The sequence below is a fragment of the Pistacia vera genome, unplaced genomic scaffold, assembly GCF_008641045.1.
Source record: "Pistacia vera cultivar Batoury unplaced genomic scaffold, PisVer_v2 Contig206, whole genome shotgun sequence".
In the NCBI taxonomy this organism is placed as follows: domain Eukaryota; kingdom Viridiplantae; phylum Streptophyta; class Magnoliopsida; order Sapindales; family Anacardiaceae; genus Pistacia; species Pistacia vera.
The window spans coordinates 552,069-567,270 of record NW_022196009.1 but is presented as its reverse complement, the minus strand read 5'-3'; the positions used below and the strand labels follow the sequence as shown (position 1 = coordinate 567,270).

General features: G+C 36.0%; 1 pseudogene; it reads left to right on the top strand.

The window, feature by feature from the left end:
- Nucleotides 1-4,392: 4,392 nt before the first annotated feature.
- On the top strand, nucleotides 4,393-7,281 carry LOC116128986 (annotated as a pseudogene).
- The last annotated feature ends 7,921 nt before the right edge of the window (nucleotides 7,282-15,202 follow it).

Below are 15,202 nucleotides of genomic sequence, written 5' to 3'. Positions count from 1 at the left end.
TGTTCGGGAGGTTAGTGTATCACTAAAGAGCCGGACCAAAAAGGCTTGAACCAAAACTCTTGCACATGCAGGCTTCCCTTAGTGTTCGGGGTACGAGACGGTGAACATCGGCTACTTGTATGAGGCTATGTGATCATCTGGGTTGGTTGTTCCATCGTACGGCTTCATGCTAGGGATAGTGAATTTATGGGGCATATCGGCTGCATCCACGAAGGGTGAATCGGCATAACAGTAAAGCTTGCTCTTTTTGGTAGGGATTGGCATTCCTAGTATAAGCCTCATCACTGCCTCTATGTCGGCCAGTCTCTTGGCTAATATCTGTTCCATGGGAGAGGCGAATACCACTAGATCATCCTGATTGACTTGGTTGGCCATAGGATTCACACTCGATGTATTTTGTTGGGTCAATCCACGCGGTGTGGCCTGGTGGATCATTCCTTCGTGTATCGTTTGGTAGCCTGGATTCCCGTTCATTCCTTCCGGTTGGGTGACTCCCATTGTAACTGATAGGTGTTTCGCCCTACATGAATGGTTAGGGGGGTTATTTGGTACTTGCTCGGTCCGTTGGGATGGATAGACTCGAGCAGGATGGTTTGAAGTGGGTGGCCGCTTGACCTGTGAGGATGAACCAAACCGAGGGGAGTTTGTGTAGGGACGGTTGACTGAAGGTGAGGTGGGATGGCAAGGATGGGTGACTCTTGTTGTAGCGGGCTTTCTGTCACCTGGACGCCTTGATCTTGCGCTTGAGGCGGATCGACCGAGAGGAGTTCTATTGGCAGACCCCGTTCACAGTGAATCAGGGCTGAATCGTCAACCAACGATGAACATAGTTGACGCGACTGCTTATCTGAAGTCGAAGGTTCGTGCTCTGGAGTTTGGAGAGGTTGCATAGATGGAACTATGGTGCAGAACCAATTGGGTGATACCTGACAAGGCAGAAGCTCAAGATCATAAAACTGACTTACCTTCTCTTTTAGAGATTGGTTCTGGGCTCGGATGAAGGCGTTTTCTGTTCGGATGACAGTGTTCTTAGCTTCCAATGCTGCCACCTTGTTTGAGTGCTGTTGCATGAGGGCGGTCAGAGCCTCCAGTTTGGCCTCGAGGCCAGGATTAGTGTTATCAGAATTGTTAGCCATGGAGTGTTTCTTCACGTAGCAGGGTTTGTTGAGACGAATGATTGTTAGAGGCCCCATGGTGGGCGCCAAACTATAGACGTAAAAATCTACCTGTACGAAAAGGGGCTCTGATCTTGTGAGGTTGAGGCCATTAGCGATCGGCTGCACCTGCATAAGCAAGGAAACAAACGTGAAGCGACGGAAAAGACCAGGGTGGTGTTTGCCGTTAACACTCCGACGCCCAAGTCAGTAAGGTTGAATGAGGCTAATTTAGTGAGGGCTAGGGAGAAGAAAGGTTACCGGAAGTCTAGTCGAGAACTGTGAGTACGGCTGCAATAAGAAGTTCTCAAGAATAGGAACTTCAGGGTTTGAGGGTGTAATGGAATCTGTCCTTTGTGAGAGGGTTGACCTTTGTTTAAATAGTGACTGTATGGTTTCCGAGTCCTGGTGGGAATGAGAGTCCTCGTAGTGGTAGTCTTCCCAAAGGGTGTAGCCTTTGGATCCTTTATCTCAGCAGGAAAGGGAGTTCGAATGTGCCTCGGATACGGACATTAGAGGAGTTGGGATAGTAATTGACTTCTTTAGCAAAGTTCAAGTAGGAAAGTACTTCGTAGGCGACTGTGGGCTCTGAGTTGATCGTAACCCCAATAGGTGTTCAAGGATCAGGAGGCCTGGGTCCAAATGGTGAGGAGCTGAGAAATCATATTGAATGGGCCTCATCTGCAGAACTCTAATTTGGGCCCTATTGGAGTTAGGCTCGAGCTTCCGGATTGGATGAAGGTGTCTTCGTATTTGGGCCTATTTGGGCCGAGGACATTTTTTGCCCCTAACAATTCGGTATGGGTTTTTGGGTTTGATTTTTTGGCGCACCCGTAATAGTTTAGAATTCTTGGTTCTTATTTATAGAGATAAATAATATAAAAAATAAACAAGAGACAAGCATAAAGTTTTAAAATAACAAAAACATAAGTTTCAATATGAAAAACAAAAGTGATGGTCTATTTGGGATCAACCCATTGAGCCACATACTGAGACCCGGTTGGCATCGGCTTGTTAGCCTTCCACTGCCAAGAGCGGGAAGTTGTTGCTGCTCTGTGAAACCAGCCTCACGCAGTGCCCTCCAACTCTAGAACCCATGTGGCTCTATTCTTCACAGGAGACACATGGCTCAACTCTTGGCTTGGAATTGGCAAGCCAATAGAAAGCCAAACCGGACCCAACTCAATGACACTGAGCCAATGTTCCATCAATTATTTGCCCCCACTTGGATCACAGGGTCACGTTGTCGAGCTCGGCGATTTGTGTTGTGCTGTGAGATGCTTATAAATTGTTGAAAATAGATGTTTGTTATCCACGTGGTATTCTAGATTTTTTCTTTTTCTTAAGATAAATAGTGGAAATATAAGGTTATAAGAAGATAATCATTTACAAAATCCATTAAAAGTTCTAAAACAAATAGATAAATTCTAAACAATTATGAGATTTAACATTTAAATGACAATCAACATTTAAATCACAATTTAGAATATACATGTCAATACGGTAAATCAATCAATTAAATGACGATCAATCATATTATTTGTAAAGATATATAAAAAAAAAATCATGACATAAATATTGATTTGTAACATGATTGATATAGTATTTTTTTTTGGGTTAAATTCTAGATTTTTCATAACCTTAAAGACATCTTATTTGAACGTATTTTTTAAAGATCTTACTAATCGGAAAAATATTGTTGGTATATAAACAAACCCATTTTTAAGTTAAGGAAAATAGTAATTTGTTGTATTAGTTTTTTTTACTCATAATTTAACATCTAACCTTTATATCATATTTCTCAATTTAATTTGTATAGAAAAGATTTAAATCCTATCAGCATAATGGAGTTTCCTCATTATTTATGGTCATTAAAGTGTTTGTGAGTGGACTATTTATCCTCTATTCAACAATTATAACAAATTTAATTTTATAACAAAAAATATTAACTGATTCCTCATTGTTTACCTTGACTAAGGGAAAATCCTTCCTTGCCCTCTTAGTTTACGTGGATGATATGGTTATCGCTGGGAATGATGCTTCACATATTCAAGAATTCAAGCATTATCTTAGTGATTTTCTTTTATTAAGATCTCAGTCATCTTAAATACTTTCTTGGCTTAGAGGTTGCATGTTCTCCTGAAGGGATTCTTCTTTGCCAACAAAAATATACCCTTGATATCTTGACAGAAACGGGCATGATCGGTTGTAAACCTGCATCTTTTCCTCTTCCACAATAACATCATTTATCTTCCGATTGTGGGGAGCTTTTGAAGGATCCAGGACAATACCGTCGCTTGGTTGGTCGTCTAGTTTATCTTACGATTACTCATCCCGACAACCCTTATGCTATTCATATTCTTCCTCAATTCATGCAAAAACCTTGTTAACCTCATCATGATGTAGCTACATATGTTCTTCAATATCTCAAAGCCTCCCCTAATCAAGGAATTTTCTTTAGCTCCAGTTTTGGTTTTTGTCTTAAAGGCTACTGTGATGCTGATTGGGCCAGTTGCCCGATGTCTAGAAGATCAATTACCAGTTATTTTTATCTTCTTTGGCTCCTCCCTTATCACTTGGAAATAAAAAAAGCAAATTGTTTCTAGATCCTCTGCTAAAGTTGGATATCGCTCCATGGCATCTACCACTAGTGAACTTGTCTAGTTATGACGGTTACTTGCTGATCTCACTATCTCTCCTCTGCAACCTATGGACTTACATTGTGAAAATCAAGATGCCCTTCATATCGCAGCTAACCCCATTTTTCATGAGCGGATGAAACGCATTAAAATTGATTGTCATTTTGTTCGTGAACGCTTGCAATCTCATGACATTCGCACCCGATATGTTCCTACACAACTTCAACTCGCAGGCATTTTCACCAAGGCCCTCAAATTTGATCAATTTATATTCCTACTACACAAGTTGGGCATCGTAATCCTCATGCTCCAACTTGAGGGGGGATATTGGAGATAAACATTATATTGGAGATATACATTAGCTGTATTGAAGATAAACATTAGCTGTTGAATCTTTTATTTAATAAATATTAGTTGTATTTCCTTCTTAGCTGATTCAGGGCTTATTTTTTTGCTGATTTCTCCCTAAATTTCACATGTATCGTGTATATGAAGACATATGGTGAAATAGAAAAAACTTACATTTTGCCATTATTTTACATGTATTATGGAGAATTAACAGAAATTTTTGGTGAATAGATCATTGTGATAAGATGATCATGGAGAATGGAAAAAATGTTGAATCTTATCAAAAATCAGTTCAGCGACAAAGGGTGCATATTGTGTTAAAAGAGGGTGGTGGTAAGTTGTTCGTTGTTGAGGTGAATGATAAAGTTGTTCTTGATTGAAATTGTGTTAGTTTGGTTAAGAAGGAAGTTTTATGGCCAGCAGATTTGGGAGGAAGCAAAGTTAGATTTCGATTTTGTTGCCATCGAAGAGAGTGATTTTGTGCCATTCAGAGAGTGTAGAAGGTCTTCAGTGAATTTGAGGTTGGTTTATAGTTGACGTTACTGGCGCAGCTACGGCGAATTTTTAACAAGTAATATAATTTATCTTTCAACATAATAATAAATGATAAAACTTTAATAATTATTGTTAATTATTTATTACAAAAATTACAATTTTCTTACGCATTTTAATGTTTAGAAAACGATTATTGTCAATACAGTTTAAAAAACCTATAAAAAAATCTAATTAAAGTTAAACTAAATTAACAATAATTTAGAATATAACTCCTAAGATAATAAGGGATTTATCCTAATCCAAACCATAATTTATTGTGTTTATAAAAAAAAATATTGGCCTTATAAATTTTTTACTTGTAATATATAATCTCAAGTAAATTTCTATAATATACCCCTTATTTATTTATAATCAAACTATTTTTTTTTTTTTTTTCGTAATTGTTGTTTGAAGGAGATATTTGTTTGGGGGGAGAAAGTGACCGTATTCAGGACAGTATAATTGGAGCAGTGGCATCGGATTTCCGATGGGTGAGGACTGCTACAAACGAGGAAGAGGCGAGGAAGTGTTGAGCGAAGTAAGGTTAATACGTATATGGAGGATGAGGGTAGTAAGGTCATTAACCCTTCTCTATTAAATCTAATTTAGGGACAAAACAAACACAAGTTCAATTTGTTCAATATTTTGGGACACAAATGATGACTTTGTCCATCAAGAACACTATATTAATTGTAGGAACACTTACTATTAATGTAGTCACATTTAATCGGAAACTAGGCAAATCAATAATTGTACAAGTTATAAAGAAAATAAAAGCAAAATAGAGTCAACTAAAGTTTTTTATCCAATACAACACTGCACATGTCTAAGAATTTTAAAAAAAAAAAGATTAAAAAAAAAAAGAAGCAAATTCATTGACTTTCCCTCTTGCTAGTCTACAGGGGTAGACTATTATGATGTTTGATTTTGACACCAACGATCATACGTGCAAAGTGCTAAGCGGACTTAGAAATCACCCGTGATAAGGAAAAATAAAATGAAACAATGAATGAGAAGCGATATTTAAGTGGGTTCGGATGCTCAAAAGTGAATCCTACGTCCACTGATTGTATTAATAGATGAGTAAAATCAGGTCGCGTGAGGCGAACTGAGTTATAATCTAAAGAGATACAAAGAGAGAGAGAGAGAGAGAGTATAAGTTGTTTTAGACTAAGATTAGCCATCCCGTAAATGAGAGGGATGTCCTCTATTTATAGTGGGAGAGTTCAAGGTAATGATTACAAGTCTGCAAGTTGGTAGGTTTCGTGCAAATCACTTCTTTACATCCCATTGGTTATCTGCACGAGAAATATCCTAAATTGCCTAAGGCTCAGGTAGGTGGATAATTCTAACCACTCGCAAGCTAGCACTCACATGCATCACCTGCTGCACTAACAAGAACTAGACCTATTCCATCACTGCGCGACGTGACAACGTCTGATGACACAAAAGTTTCTGAACCCTAGTTGGCTCTTGCTGACGGGTCCACGTCAGCCCTAACTTTTCAGGTATAACAACTATCTTAATCTAACTAAATCCTAACCACATCTTTCCAACTCATACTTTTTTTATATAAGAATATTTCGAAAAAAACAAAAAAAAAAAAGCTTACAACTATTAAAACCTTATTTCCCATCTCTTATGCAAGAAGTACAAGATGTCCCAAAACCTAAGCTTCACCAAACCTCCCATGGATTCCCCGGCTCTTGATGACCCTCCTCGCCTTCCGTCGACCTCACTCGCCGCCCAAACATTACCGTCAACCGCCGTCTCTTCAACCTTTTCGACTCAAAGCTCCAGCATCAAAAAAACCAACAATGCGTTGCAACTTCAGATATCAAAGTTGACCCCTCTCGCAATCTCTGGTTCCGCTCTACACGCCTGAAATCACGGTGGCGGGGGCGGTGCTTGCATGCCGGTTTTCTTACTTCCATGTGGAGGTTTTTGCTACTTGGCTGCAAATTCATTTAGCTTTGATAGGTATTGCAGAAGGCTCGCCAGGGAGCTCCGTGCTGTATAGTTTCAGTCAACTACCGCCTCGCCCCGGAGCATCGACATCCATGTCAACGAGAAGATGCGGTTGATGTGCTCAAGTTTATTGACGAAACAAATATTGAAAACTCCCCTGCTTATGCTAATCTCAAGCAATGTTTCATTGCTGGAGACAGTGCGGGAGGGAACTTGGCACATCAGGTAACCTTGGAGCCATTGAGAAAAAATTTCGGAAGCTGAAAATCGTTGGACTTATAGCGATTCAACCACTTTTAGGCGGAGAAGAAAGGACAGAGTCAGAAATTAGGCTTCAAAAATTACATTAATGCCAATGCACCGTACTGATTGGATGTGGAAGGCGTTTCTGCCTCAAGGTTCAAATAGAGACCATCGGCGACGAATATTTTCGGGCCAAATTCGGTTGATATTTCCGGGCTAAACTTTCCGGCGACGATGGTGTTGGTTGGAGGGTTGATATTGCAAGATTGGCAAAGGAGGTACTATGACGGTTGAAGAAAAGTGGAAAAGAAGCTTATTTGATTGAGTACCCTAATTGTGGTCACTCTTTCTATGTTCACACTCAGATTCCCGAGTCGTCTTTGTTGAAGAGATGAAGATTTTATAGGACTTCAATTGCTATCAATGAATGTTCTCCATGAATTATATCTTTCCGGAACCAGGATTAAGTATCGGGAGGGCTGTAAACTTTTTTTTTTTTAGTAAACTTAAAATAAAAAGTTATCACATATTCTGATAAGAAGAAAGTGCCTTATTAGGAAAGTATTACTTAATATAGAGATTTACTATATAAGAAGTATAATTTGTTTTGAAAGGACGAAAAATGAAAAACATATCACATAATAAATTGAATTATAATAAATTATATTAAGAAAAGAAACAAAGTATTTATTGGGATCAAAAGATTAGAAAAAAACTAATCAAAACATTCAAGATAATGATATACAAGAATTTAATTTAATAACAATTATAAGATTAAAATTTAATTTTTTCAGCATTTTAGCCGACCTTTTCTGTGTACATTAATTTGATGAAGATGCTTTGTTCTTTCGATACGAGATTCATTAAAGATTAGAAATCATTTAATGGAGAGGTAATGGAATGATTTTTTTTGTTTAAATTTTATTTGTTTACTGCACATGGGTTAGTTTGAGTGTAACTAATCCAGCTAAGAAAGCAAGTGTCAATATAATTTTGTGAAAGGTGAATAGTGGAAATAAAAAAACTCATTAAATAGTAAGATCAAACTAAAGATAATAAATATTTTTTTTTGGTTAGAATCTTCTTCAGATAAAATAGATTTCCTTCAAGTACGTTACTCAATTATATACTAATATTTAATTTTAGAAATTAAAAAAATCTCGTGGACCGTTTCCTCACGTGAGCCAACCAACTTTGCTCAAGTTTAGAAGCAATGCAGGCGTTATCTGACCTTCATGCTTAAGCGGTGCAAAGCACATAACAATGATGCAGCTCATTAGTTCAATCTTGAAGATTAAAAAAGCGAAGAAGAGAGAGAAAAGGCAATATTAAGAGAGTTTCAATGATGCAGACCCGACAGGGTGAATAGTTTTGACGGTGGTAGAATGCCATGATCTTTGACCGGGCACTCCAAAACGGTCTAACGAGCAAAACTCATATTTGTAATGAGGGTGGACAGTTTTAGCCTTTCACAGTCGTTCGGAAGGATTTTGAACGTTTCTATGTTTTTAGGGGTGTTTTGTAATTTTTTGGAGTGTGGTAAATTTTGTGGTGATTGTTGAACTTACTTTTCCGTTTTTTCATTAGGTTTTATGAGAGAACTATTTAAAGGCAGTTTCAGCTCTAAGAACCAGTTTTTGGTATTATAGTTAATGAAGTATTGAAAAACTAGAGAATTTTCAAATTATTTAGTATCTAAATCTTGATATAATCGGCGGTGGTTTTTTGTATCACTTGTTGTCATGGTTTCAGTCATCGCTTGATAGTTTCAGTATCATTCAATAAGGAACTTCGAAGTAAAGGTGGAAAATGAGGTACGATTCGGTTTTCTAACTGAACCAAACCATATTGTACCACAAATTTTGTAAAAAAGTCATACTATATGGGCCCGTTTGGATCGGTTTAAATTTTTTAACAAGGGTAATATTTGTTAATTTAGCAGACTACCGTGTTGGCATTTTTGTAAAAAATTTACGGGAAAAAAAGATGACAACAACGTGTTCAAAGGGGGTTAAATTGCCGGAATATTGTACCTCATGGGGGGGTGTTATAAAGCATTACCGGGTAATCATAATTTTGTCCAATCTTGCCCTAAACAGTATATTATGCGACGAAAATATCCTTGGCTTGGTTAATAATTACAAAACACTCATTTGTAAAATAACAAAAACACCCCCACCACCACAGGCCAGATTCAGGCACCACCACCGGAATCTGGTCGGAATCTGCCGTTACGACTCAGAATGGTCAAATCTAGCCGTTATTCACCGATCTGGCCAGATCTGGCCGTCGACAGCCGAAAAAGTCTAAATCTAGCCGTAGATACACCAAATAGTTGGCCATCGTTGACTGTCAATGACTGCCAAGAGTTGGCCGTCGTTAATCGTCAACGATGACCATTTTTTGATCTGGCCTTTTCCGGCCAGATCCACCATAGATCTGGCCAGAAAAGGCCAGATCTGTGAATGAACGACCATTTTCGGTCGTTTTAGGCCGTTGTGACAGATTTGGCCACCACTGATGGTGGTTGTCAGATCTAACAACTATGGGTGGTGGGGTTGTTTTTGTTAATTTTTAAACTTTTCTTTTCTAGGGGGGTTTAATTAGGTTAATAAACTTAAGGTGTCTAAAAGTAATTAAAAAATAGAATGTATTTTCCAAAATAATTAAACAAAAAAATAATTAAACAAATAGTATTTTGGGAATAGGATAAAGAATAAGGTTTCAAATAATAAAACAACAAGCCCTTAATTATTTATATCTAATATCATCTAAGGGCATTTTAGTAAAAGGTATTTCAGGACATCGTTTATTACTATAACCAAACACATTAATATTGATACATCCCAATGAACCAAGCATAATAATAATTTAAACCCGGTAACTATAAGGTAATTTTCTTTCTGGTAATTTATTACTAGATAAAAAAAATAATTATGATCCAAACGCCCCCTATAAGTAAATAAAGAACCATACTGAACCAAAAAATGAGTATGATACCGTTTGGTTTTTCAGTTTTCAGTGGGGGCTTTTCACATTTATAGGTTTTTTTTTTTTTTTTCTTTTTGATAATCTTTTAGAAGGTTTATAATATTTCTAGAGGATTTGGTATTTTAGGAGGTATGTTAAAAAAAAAAAAAAATAAAAAAAACAAAAAGATAATGGGTACGGTTGCGCGGTATTTTTGCCCACTCCTACTCGAAGAGCATTTAGAGGCGGTGGAGATGAACAATTGAAAATCCTTATTATGAGTGGATACATTACTATAACATTTTCAGGAAAGTTGTATTATCGGTAAATGTTTGAAACATGAATGTTATTGTTAATAGAAAGTGAAAATACATTTCATAGTGGTTTTATATATTTTAAATTCCCAAAAATGTGTTATTGCTAAGCTCCCCGGTTGCTTCAAGATAAACTAAAGCATACATGTGTGTACACTTTGGTTGAGATACGTAGTTTGATCATGCTATAATACAGGTAATATGGAGGGTAGGTGAGCCGATGACCGTTTGAGCAGATTATTTAAAGCTACTAGATCGAGACAAGGACTGGATGTGCCAAAAGATTCTAGTTAAAATAAACACTTCTAGATCATGTAAGGGAACCTCCATTGGATTTTAGATAATATTTTTGTTAAGATAGTATTAATAAATGTTTTAAATTTATTAGAAGAAAGAAAAAAATTAAGAAAGAGGAAACTTTGAAAGAAAATAAAATAAATTAGAAGATTAAATTTGTACAACTATGTGAGAGTTAAATATTGGACCAGGTAACACATGCAAGTCTTGCCAAAAGAACAAATGAAGTGACATTAAAAAGAAGTTTTTATTAAGATGAGAAAGGAGGAAAAAAATTATAAGTGATGGTTCATTTGGGGTCAACCCCCTGAGCCCTATTGGGAAAAGTGGCACTAGCTTGTTATCCTTCCACTGCCAAGAGCGGGAGGTTGTCGCTGCTCTGTGAAACCAGCCTCACGCAGTGCCCCACTCTAAGACACATGTGGTTCTAGCCTTCGCCGGAAACACATGGATCAACTCTTGGCTTGGAACGGGCACGCCAGTAAACAGCCACGCCGGACACAACTCAATCGAATGAGCCAATGTTCCACACTTATTTGCCCCCACTTGGGTCACAAGCTCCGTTGTTGAGCTCGCGGCGATCTGTAATGTGTTGTAAGATGCTTATAAATTGGTAAAAATAAATGTTTGTATCGATGTGGTATTCTAGATTTTTTCTTTTCTTAGTAAAAATAGTGGGAATATATGTTAGCTGAAACCAAACCGAACACAAAGAATTAATTTCGAAAATGATTCAAAAGAACCATTAAGATTGATATGTTTTAAGCATCAACATATAAGAAGCTATTCCTTTCTATGTATTGCAATATTTAATGAAATCTCACTTTGAGTTACAATTCCAAGCATAGATCGCAATAATGTAACTCATAAATTTAAAATGGAAATAAAAATTAAGAATCAATTAGAAAAATCAGTAACGATATACCAATATAAAGTTGAGACACAAATAACATAAGTTAAAAGAAGATAATCATTTACTAAATCCACTAAAAATTATGAACGATAGATGAAATAAGACTAGTATGTTCATTATGAGATTACTAGTATAAAATATATACGTCAAATGTTAAATCAATCAATCAAACGATGATCAATCATATTATTGTAATGATAAATAGAAAAAAAATCAGACATAAATATTGAGTGTACATAAACTGATATAGTATTTTTTAATATTCTAGATTTTTCACAACCTTAACTATATATTTATTTGAACAGTTTTAAAAGATCGTATCAATTGGATAAATATTGTTCGTACAAACAAGCCAATTTAAGCTAAGGAAAATAGAATTGTTTGTGTTATATTTTTTACTTATAATTTAACATTAACTTTCATATAATACTTCTCAATTTAATTTATAGAAAATATTTTAATCCTCTCAGCGTAACAGAGTTAGAGGTGGAAAAAATGGGCCGGGTTTGGCGGGCCAACCTAACCGGCCCGTAAAAAGAGGGCTCAAACCGGCCGCCTTAATGGCGGCCAAGTTGAGCCAACCCAGCACAACCCTGGGCGGGTCAGGTTGCACAATGGTAACCCGGCGGCCGCGGGTTGCTAATTTGTCCTCTTTGCAAGAGGCCCGCAACCCGGCAGGTTGCTGGCGGTTGGCAACGCCAACCCGCGGGTTGGCCAAAAAAAAAAAAAAAAAAATTGTAAATCTTTTTATTTTTTTCAATTACACTTTATCCTGAAATATAGCGTTGGAGGGGGCTTTTTCGTCATTTTCTTCCCTATTTTTTTCTATTAATTGGCCCTAAACTCTCCATTTTCTCACAACTCAAATTCTCTCATTTTCTCATATTCTCTATTCTAATCTCTATTCTCTCAACTCTCAACTCTCAAATTCATTTATTCTCTAATATTTTGTTATCAATTTGCTCTTATTTAATTTTTATAGGTTTTGCAATTTTCAATTATATTCAATTTCATATTCCAAATCTCTTTCTTAATTTTTATTTCTTCTACATCTTTTTTTTCAACTACAAGTCTACAATGGATAGATATTTCTCTCCCATCAATTTCAATGAGGAGAAAACTATTATCCTAGTCCTAGTCCCGCCTGATTTATATGAATGCAGGAGATTCAAATAGTCCCGCGTCCCAACCCAGTCCAGAATCCGATACACCTCAAATATGCCGTCGATTCCAACAGCGCCGGTGGTTCTAGAAGTCGTCCTCGTCCAATTCATCTCAAGCTGAGGCGGGATCATCAACTGCCGTCGAAAGCGAAAACAGACACACATCAGACGTTTGGGCGCATTTCGACAAGTTTACAAGACAGAAAATGGCGTTCAAGTCAAGAAAGTAAGATGCAAAATTGTGCAAATGTTTATAAGCTGATTCGGTAATGGTATAGTACTTTAAAATGGCATGCTAATAAACATATTAATCAACATGGAAATAGAGAAAGCATCAAACTCAATAACTAATATGGGTACTACTTGGCTTTATAATTCTGATGTATATAGGGAACAGTTAGCTTTATATATTGCTGCATCTGATCAACATTAATATGGCAGAAGTAAATATTTTTGAAAGATTTGTTCAAAATTCTTTTTCCAGGATTTAAAAGTTATTCATAAAACTGCAACTAGAAATGATTAATTAAATTGTTTAAACAAATGAAATAGAATTAAAATAAATTTCATACTTGTCATATTAGTGTGGCTTTATTGTGTATATTTGGGAGTGGTAGAGCTAAAAAGATTATATTTGTGTGACTAGTCATTATTTTGATAATGAATTTAAATTAAATAAATCTTTATTAGATTTAGATTAAGGATGTGGATTATAGTGGTTTAGAAATCTATAATAAATTATTGAAGTTTTGAAGATATGATATTATTGATAAAGTGATAAGTTTACTTAGATATGCAAGTTCTAATAGTAAAGCTATAGAATTTTTCAAATAATTATCTTTATATAATAATTTGAAGTTTTTTCACCAACGTTGTGCATGTCATGTTTAATTTAATTGTGAAAAGTGGTATGAAAACAATTAAACAAAATTGAAGAATTAGGGAATTAGCTTGGTACTGGTAGTAATAAAGAATGCTGAATTTCAAGAAGCTTGTATAAAATCAAATATGTCTCCTAGAACTTTTGCATTAGATATGCCTGTTAGATGGAATAGTACTTATTTAATGCTTGATCTGTTTACCTCATGTAATATAATTAGTATTTGTAGCAACTAATAGAGGGCCTCACATTGGTAGAAATGATTGGAAGATAGCTAAAGTATTCATTCTTTTCTCAAATGTTTTTACCAAGCCACTTTATAACTTTCTGGTGTGTATTATCCTACTAGTCTATTGGTAATACATGCAATTATAAAATTTCTGAGTTATTTACAAAAACAAAGACAATAAATTTTAATGCACAATAAAGGCAATGAAGTTTTTTTTTTAAATATGGAAACCCGTTCATTTTCTTTTTGTTTAGGTGCTATATTTGATCCTAGAATTAATTAGCACGTTTAGAAATGGTCTTGACAATTTTAGTGAAAAATTTACAAAACGAATCATAGTCAATCAAAAGGAGAGGTAAAAAATAGTCTTTTCGAAGTATTTCCAATATGAAACAGTATGGGAACCCACAGTCGCAGAGGGTGAAATATCCCGAGAAGCTGTAGCAGAAGAAACAATAAGATACTATCTCTTGGAATGACTGAATAGGCGAAGAGGACCCGAGTCCGAAGCACAGCCTCCTCTTCAGAAGCACCACCACCACAACAACAACAACTAATATGCTGTCCTCCATGGAGTCGCAGAGTAAGAACTTCAACAATATTTGGCAACCCCCGAATGTTTTCAACAGGTCCATTTGATCTCTTAGAGATTGGAGACAGAAAATGTATTTTCCGGTATTATCAGACTTGCCTGGTGTTTTCGTGTTGTTCCTGTCTCAACCGTCTCATCCGAACAAACATTTAGTGCAAGTGGAAGGATTTTAATGAAAGGGATCTAATTGCTCCAAAAATGATTAAGTCCTCACATGTCTTCGAGATTGGGAACGATCGCGCCATCAAGATCAATACGAGGTTATCGACAATGCTTTAGTAGAATCATTTCAATTTTGTAATATAGATGATACAGATGAGGGAGGTCCTAGTGAACCACCCCAATTTAGTTGTTTTGTAAAATGTATTTGAACATTAATTGTCATTATTGCACTCTTTTTTCTTCCAAGTTTTTCTCCCATTGGGTTTTCTTGTGAGATTTTTAACGAGGCATAAATTGTTGTAATTTCTTATTTTATTTTTTGATAAATGAATAAGTCTAATTTTATATTACAATTTTATTATAAATTGAATTGAATTTGAAATGTTAACAAAAAAAAAAAATTGAATTAAATGAATTATTGATATTTGAAAGTTAACTAAAAACAATTATATTATAATTATTTATTTGAAAAGTTAAATTAAAAAAACAAAAAAATAAAAAAACACAAAAAAAAAAGAAATTCGGGCTAACCCGGCCCGGACCGTTCCTAACCCGACGGGTTAGGGCTGGCGGGCCGGGTTGGGCCAGCCATTCTCCTAAATTGGCGGCTAACCCAGCCCGCCTTTGTTGGCGGGCGGGTTAAGCCCAGCCCGCCAAAGCATGTAAACCGCCGCGGCCGGGCCGGGCGGGTTACTTTCCACCTTTAAACAAGTTTCCTCATTATTTGACAATATAACAAATTTATATAGAAAAATATTATTGTTTATTGATTACATAATTTTATTATTATTATTAT